This window comes from Mirounga angustirostris, unplaced genomic scaffold (assembly GCF_029215605.1).
Source record: "Mirounga angustirostris isolate CCGP_5_RB_7025 unplaced genomic scaffold, mMirAng1.0.hap1 SCAF_17, whole genome shotgun sequence".
NCBI lineage: Eukaryota > Metazoa > Chordata > Mammalia > Carnivora > Phocidae > Mirounga > Mirounga angustirostris.
In genome coordinates, this window is record NW_026991725.1 from 36,856,791 (window position 1) to 36,864,721 (window position 7,931).

Here is a 7,931-nt window from a genome sequence, read left to right on the forward strand (position 1 = left end):
CTGAGCACTTCCAGGGACCTGGGTGTGGCCAGAGGAACAGGCTCCTGGGGGGAGGGTACAGTACCAACACACACCACCTTTTCTCCTCCTGTGGCGCCTGACCTTCCCCGCTTCCCCAAGCAGGTGCTCACTGGAGGCATGGCGCTCTGAGAACATCCCCAGGGAGACCCCTGACAGCGACCAGAAGTTGTCTGTGCAGGAGGGACTTCTGGGCAGGAAATGGATCATCACCATAGGGTTGTGGGGAGAGAAGGGAATCCCACATCTGGGGAAAGCATCTCCAGGAAGCCATCTTCGGGGAGGTGCGGGGGGAGTCCTGGAGTCGAGGACAAGCGGCAAGGAGGGAGAAGATAAAGGAGGACCCCGGTTTATCTGTACATCAAGACCGTACTCGCTCAGTCATTCATTCAACAAACATCTAATCGGCGCAGACTCAGTGACAGGCACGGACGCCAAAGGACAAGGAGAGGACAGAGCTACGGGTACAGAAGCGGTCTGCTTTTTTGTTCAGGACTCAAGACTAAGCCCCCTCCCCACGCTGGCCCTGAACCCCTTCCATTAACAGACGGCGCTGGGGGCGGGGGCGGGGGTACCGGGTAGAGGCGCGCGTGGACGCAGTGGACCGAAATCCGTCCATCTCCACCCCTTCAGAAAGCCCTGTCCACACCACCCCGGCGTCCGCCTGACCGGTGGCCCTGCGGTGCAGCTGCTCACCCTAGGCCCGGCGACAGGGACATCCAGAAAAGCCCCAGCCCCCACGGCGAGAGGCGCGGCGGCCCAGCCGCATTCTGGGTCGCCCGTGAGCAGAGGCCGGGAGCTCGCCGAGGCGGCACCGCTCCCGAAGTAACGGGCCCCGGAGGGCCACGAGGGCAACGGTAGGGGCGAGCGGCCTTTCCCCCCGCGAGGGGTCTGCCCCGCGGGGCAGCCGGACGGCGCGGACCCGGAACGCCCGGAGGAACGCTGACCCCCGCGAGCCGGGCCAAACTGGCTCCGCCCGGAGGCACAGGGATGGCCAACTGACCTCTGCGGAGATGTCAACACGAGAGCGAAAAATTCGATCCAAACCCGAGACCTTCAGAAAGGCGTCGCGGGGGAGGATGGGGTGGGGGGCGCGGGAGGGGAGACGAGTCAACTCACACCCCCTCCCTCGAATCCCGCAGGGAAACGTACCTCCAGGTCAGCGACCCGACTGCTAGGTAGAATCAGTCAATCCAAGGATGGAGACGCGGTCGTGGGTCTTCGGAGCCCGGCTGACACACACCAAGTAATCCATGTTAGGGGGTCCGGAGCCCTTCCCCACTTTCCGTCCAAGGCCAAAGCGCCGGCAGCCCCGGGCTCTGTGCTCAGGCCCCGCGGAGATGACAGCACCTCGCCGCGGGGCTTCTCAGTTGGCAGCACCCCCCCCCCAGCCTGGGGGCGAGCGCACCCCGCCTCCCGGCGCTCCGAGGGCACCCAGCCGAACGCAGCTCTCCTTTCCTCGCTGCGCACTGCCAGCGCGAGCCCTGAGAGCCCCGCCGGGCTCCTCTCCGCCAAGCCCGGGAAAGCGCCCAGGGCAGTTCCGCTCTCGGCCTCAGGGTCTCAGGTCCGCGGGGCCCGGGCGCCGTAGGGTGGGCGCCGCGGGGCAGGAGTGGCGGGGGGAGGAGCGCGGAGCCGCGGGCGCCCACTGCGCTGGCCGCTTCCTCCCGGGCGCAGCCGTGCGCCGCGCGCCCGCACTGCCTCCGCGCTCTGCGGCGGCGGGCCATGCGGCCCTTATATACTAGCCGGCCCGAGGAGGGGCGGGGCGGTGTGGGCGGGGCGTGGGAGGGGCAGCCAGGGGGCCGCACTGCTTCCTGGGAGGTGTAGTTCCTTCCACCTAGTCACGGCAAATGCAGAACAGCTGTAGGAAAGGTTGGGGTCCGCCCGAAACAGCCGCGCTCCCTTGCGGGCCTCGCTGTCAACCTCGTTAGGTCTTGGCTAAATGCCGCCCAGGATGACAAGACCTGGTAGCCCTGCTGGAGTCAGACGAAGCCAGCTAGGTCGCAGTCCCAGCCTGCCAACGAGGAGTTACGATGTATACCTCGGCTTCTTCATCGGACACACAGGATATTACAGTTTGCTTCCACGGGGTTGTAGAGGGAGGTGAGCACACTCATTGCTGGCCCGCCGGCACAGGGGGGCCTGATCTCCCCATCTCTAACATGAACTGTAATTTCCTTACCTTTGTTAAGTGCTAAGCAAATGTGGTTTCGAGGCTCCACCTCTGAAAACCAAATTCCATCCTGGGACCCGCCCCCCCTCCGGCCCAGATTAAAATTCTGGAGCTGCCACTCGCTTAATCAGGCTTCAGTTTCTGCAGCTGCCTCCCCGTGCCTCCAACACCTGAGCACCTGCACACACTGGCAAAGGCAGGAGTCCTCCCTCAAGGAGCCCACAGTCAAGTGAGAGGAGGCAGTGACGTTGCAGTAACTGTGTGGACCAGGGCACCTAACGGTTCCTGGGGGCATCAGCCAAGGCGTCCAGAGGGCTGGTGTCTGAGAAGAGTCTGGAAGGAATGGGTAGGAAGTAGCCAAACAAAGAGACACACAAAACACAAAACAACAAAGGCAGGCAGACAGCTGGCTGTGTGGGAGAAACCATGAGGGTATAAAAGAAGGAAGGGGGGACTCACTGGGGAGGAGGGGAAGGGTCTTGGATCAATTTCCTACGGCAGCTGTACAAACGGGGTGGCTTAGAGTGACAGACGTTTATCATCTCAGAGTCCTGGAGGATATTTACACATATGTGTACACGGGTTCCTATCCACACAGACCTCCCTGCTCCCTCTGCTAAGAGGATGTAGAAACAATGACACCCCAGCAGCAATGAGCATTAGATCCATGGTTTGTTTCTCATGTCGCTGGGCAATGAAAGGAACCAGGGCTCCTCAAAGAAATGGCTGAGTTTAGGTTTGTGGCAGGTAATATACAAGGTGAGACTGGAGCCATCCGGTAGTGCCAGAAAGTAAGAGGGGCACCTGGGTGGCTAAGTCAGTTGAGCGTCTGCCTTCGGCTCAGGTCATGATCCCAATGTCCTGGGCTCGAGTCCCGCATTGGGCTCCCAGCTCAGCGGGGATTTTGCTTCTCCCTCTCCCTCAGCCACTCCCCCTGATTGTGCTCTCTCACTCTCTCCCTCTCTCAAATGAATAAATAAAATGTTAAAAAAGTAAGAAAGCATGAGCATACACACACCCACAATGATGGGGGTACATCAAAGGGATACAGAAACCACCTGAAAGTGTTCCTAATATCCAAAGCTGGGAAACGAGCTGAGTAACAACGTAAGTACGGTAGTACTGGATTATAACCCAAAGTAAAAAAATATAAATATTCATGAGTCCATACTGACTCATGTATGGAGGAAAATAAATCTGTGCAGAATAATTTTAAAAATTTATGTAGGTATTCTGCCCTCAAGGAAGTAGAGCATAACTTTCTACTCCTTACGTGTAGGCTGCCCAAAAGTGACTTCCTTCCAAGAGTAAAGTATGGACGGGGGAGTGGTTGTAACCCCGTCATCATCTAATCAAGAGAAGAATTCCAGTGGAGGGACAGTCTACAAAATACATGACCAGTACCCCTCAAAAATGTCAAGGTCATCAAAAAATGTCAAGGTCATCAAAAAATGTCAAGGTCATCAAAAACAGGGAAAGTCTGAGACACTGTCACAGCCCAGAGACATCCTGGCCTAGAAAAAGGATACTAGATCAAAACTAAGGAAATCTGAATAAAGTATGGAGTTCAGTCAATTACAATGTATCAATATCGATTCATTAATTGTTACAAGTACACCATACTAATTAAAGATGCTAATAGGGGGACTGGGTTTGAGGTGTATGGAACTCTCTACTATTTTTGCTCTGGAAATCTATTCTAAAACTGAAACATTATTGGGCACCTGGGTGGCTCAGTCGTTAAGTGTCTGCCTTCGGCTCAGGTCAAGATCCCAGGGTCCTGGGATCAAGTCCCACATCGGGCTCCCTGCTCGGCAGGAAGCCTGCTTCTCACTCTCCCACTCCCCCTGCTTGTGTTCCTGCTCTCGCTATCTCTCTCTCTCTGTCAAATAAATAAATAAAATCTTTAAAACAAAAAACTGAAACATTATTTTAAAAGTTAAAAATGTGTTTTACATCTTTTAAATACCTCACATACATAGGTGATAAAACAATTGTAATACCAACTCCCTTGTGCATCATGTTCGCATATTTTGGGGGCAGGTTCATAGCTTTCTGCTCTGTCCCACTGGTCAATTTTTCTAACTCTGCACTCCCACCACACTGCTCTAACTCTCACAAAATTCTGATATCTTAACATTTTGTGGGCTGTTTCGCCCACTTTGTCCTTCTTCAAGAGTTTCTTGGCTATTCTTGGACCCCTACTTTACATATTAAATGCAGAATGTGTGTCAGATTTCAAGTAAATAGAAATGAAAATTGTGGAGGAAAAGTACCTCCAGGTGCCCCTCACTGACCACAAAAATTACATATAGACTCGACAGCCTGGCATCAGAGTCTTCTACGGTCTGACTTGAACCCTCTTCTTCATCCTTGTCTTCCACGTTTGCCAACAAACCCCCCTGAACCCCGAGCTAACTGGAATACTTGCTCACCTCGGACTTCTCCGGTCCTCACTGCGGCTCCTTGCGCCTCCTCCACCCAGAACGCCCACCAGTTCTACTTAGGGAGTTCGGTACTCATCTTCTACCTACCCTTCAAGGCCAGCTCACATGCCTCCTCTTCCGTGATAGTCCTCTTAGAGGCCCATGACCCAAGAGAACTCCATTCAACCTCCAAACCCTTTGAGTCTGCTCTAGACCACGTTTCGGAAAGTCATGCACTTATTCCTCTTTATCATGATCCTCCTGTCTGCTTCGTTGGGGGTATTGCACATAATAGAGGCTTGTTAAGTATTTGGAAACTAACTCTGGTGCTTGTAATGGGGTTCTCGGTGCCAGTGGTCCCCTTGTTGTGACAGATAGCACCAACACCCAGGCCACAGACACTGACGTTTCCCGAGAGCTTGCTCCGTGCCAGGCACTGTCCCGAACGTTTGTGATGTATCGTGTCCTATAATTTCCCAAGAAGCCAACAGTAGGTGCTGTATTAACCCCACGTTAGAGACAAAATCAAAGCTGGGAGCTGTTAGGCAACTTGCTTCATGTCCCAGAGCAAACAAGGAGCAGAGTTCAGCCTCGAACCCAAAGTCCTCTCCGCGACATCTCCACATCCTCCACGGTTCCAGATGGTGTGTCTATAAACCTCTCAGCAGCACGGGCTGAATCCTCTCACTCTTGTGCCCGCTGCCCTGGGGATCGTTCCAGGAACAGCGGGCGCTCTGCACAAGCTGGTGGAAGAATGTGGCTGAATGCGTAGAAAGCACACTCAGCATGGCCTTGACCATCACAGGTGCTCCATAAATGTTAGCCATTGGTGAGTCCCGCCTGTCCTCCGCTCCTTCTTTCTGTCCCCTCCCTGCCCGCCCATGCTCTTCCATCACCCATTCTGCTCTCCCTTGTTGAAAGGAGATGCTGCCTAAGGTCCTGTGATGGCGACCAGTGGGGTGCTGGATGTAACAGGGCCCGAGCACAGGACAGAGGGCCAGTGTGATGGTGGGACCTGGCTTGGGACAGGAGTGCTCAGAGACAGTCTTCTTGTCGCCAGCAATCAACATACATAAACCGTGGGAGCAGGGCACTGGTCTTCAGGTCATGCCTTTGGGAAAAATCTAAGTTCCACTGTTCCACCTGTTACAAAGGGACCCCGTGTGGAGGAGGAGGTGCATTCTGAGGCAATAAAGCATCAGGTTAAATGTGGGTGACCTGACCTGAGCCAGACTAGATCCTAGGCTCCTAGCCCAGCTTTGTCACCGTCTAGCTGAGTGACGTAAGGAGGGGACTGATGGGTCTGTGCCTCAATGTCATCATCTGCAGAGTGGGGCTAATCCGGGGGTTGTTCCAAGGCCCGGATGAGTTAGCACTTGGAAGGCACGTGCGACAGTGCCTGGCCCGAAGCAAGCACTCAGTAAATACTGACTCCACGAAGGCAATAATAGGACCGTCGGAAAGCTTCGAGAAGATCCTAGACACGAAAGGAGTCCCTAAAACACAACCTGGGTGTAATATAAGGAAGTGTTATCGGCATCATCATTGTTCCCACAACGTGCAAATCCTGAAGAGGGTACACAGACAAATGAGACAGAATCCCGGCCCCTGGGAAGTTTACAGCTGAGAACTGCACTGTCTCCTATGGTAGCCACGAGCCCACGTGGGCCTATTTAAATTTAAAATAGGGAAAACTAAATAAACTTCAAAAGTCAGTTCCTCAGTCGCACTAGCCAGTAGCAACAGGTGCCTAGTGGCTAATACACCAGGCAATGCAGATATGGACCATTTCCATCACTGATGAAAGCTCCACCAGACAGAGCTGCAGCACTGGGACTACGCACAAGGTGGTCTCAAAATGCAGACTCTCAGGCTTCACCCCAGACATCAGCACCTGCACCGTCTGCTGCATCTTTGATTTTGCAATAATCCTGCATACATACATAATCCTACTTGAAAGAATGAAGAGGCTTGGACAGGGTGTTGATTTTAAACAAATGGAACAATACCCTACGTCTCGTTCTGCAATATCCTTTTTCTTCTTAGCAATACGCTTTGGAGAGCCTTCCTCCACTTAGCAGTTCAAGGGAGACGCAGCGTTCAGAAATAGCTTGACATGAAGGAAATTCAACAAAGTCCAGCACCGACCCGATGGCCCACTCCGCGTGAACCCAGATCACGGGCTATGCATATTGGCAAGCTAAAATATACAGATGAACTTGGTGCCGATGTCCAAATATATCAAAGCGGGGATTGCACAAGGAAAGAGCCAAAGGTCCTGGGGTATGTTTGAGAAGTGACAGCACCTATCTGAGAGCTTGAATTATGAAACCCGGCTTGCTGGGGTTTCCATGCTTGGTACAGACATTAAAATAACTAAGAGACAGGCAAACTCAAACACATTTCAGAAAAAAAAAAAAAAGCTATCATTGAATGGAAGTGAGTGCACCAAAATCACCAAGAAGTTTCAGGAAGGATCAGCCAGGCCATTCGATTTCTGGACAATTCCAAGTGTGTGTGTGTGGTCACATGGGCCACCACGTGAGGAATCATCAGAGCCCACAACGCTCTCTCCAGTCACAAGATCACCTTCTCCGCTTCTGCTTTGAAACAGACTTAGCTCTCAAGAATAACTGATTCTTAAAAAATTTTATTGAGCACTTACTAAATGCCGGGCTCTTTGCCAAGCATGTCAACATTTAATGCTCTCGGTAACCTTAAAAGATAGGAAATAAGATCACTGCTGTCTTATAGATGTGACACAGGGTAACCTGCCTGGGGCCCAACAGCCTGGCCCGCCACCTTCCTACTTCCATGCTCCTGGCTGTATCAGCCAGACTCAGCCCCTCCTCTGCCTCCGGGTGCTTGTGGAAGCCTTCTTCGTTTCTCGAAATCCCTCCCTCCCTTGGCTTCTGCAGTAATGTGCCAGGCACCCGTGTCTGCGCTCTTCACCGACTGGGCCACCATCCCCGCCCCCTAAATGTGGGGCACGTGCCAGGCTCTGGTGCCGAGCTGCCCACTTGTCTCCCTCCTTGGGTGCCTTCTCCTCTCTCACAACCAGTCCTGCCCACTAGGAGTTCGGTGTGACCTCAGCTGTCTCCCACCTGCCTGCTAGAAGTCTCCACCTCAGGCTGCCTAAGAACCAGCACCTTTACTCACGTATACTGTTGATGCGTCCCCCAACAGGACCTCGCCACCAGTGGGCCATTCTAGCAAGTCACTGCTTCCTGCTCGGCAAGCTCTGGTTGTGTTTTCTCTCTCCTGATGCTCTGGGGCTTCTTCAGCCCCTTGTAGGAGCATCTCAAACGTGTCCTCCA

General features: G+C 53.5%; 1 long non-coding RNA gene across 15 annotated transcripts in view; it reads right to left on the minus strand.

Moving 5' to 3' along the window:
* LOC123853820 (uncharacterized) overlaps positions 1-1,721 on the minus strand; it is a 211,861-nt gene extending 210,140 nt beyond the window's left edge. For 14 of the 15 annotated variants that reach the window (XR_010408637.1, XR_010408635.1, XR_010408644.1 and 11 more), the window contains exon 1: positions 1,171-1,715. This is a non-coding gene — a long non-coding RNA (uncharacterized LOC123853820). Of the gene's footprint in view, positions 1-1,170 lie in introns of all 15 variants that reach the window. The other variant, XR_006793209.2, reaches the window with a different exon arrangement.
* Between the last annotated feature and the right edge of the window lie 6,210 nt (positions 1,722-7,931).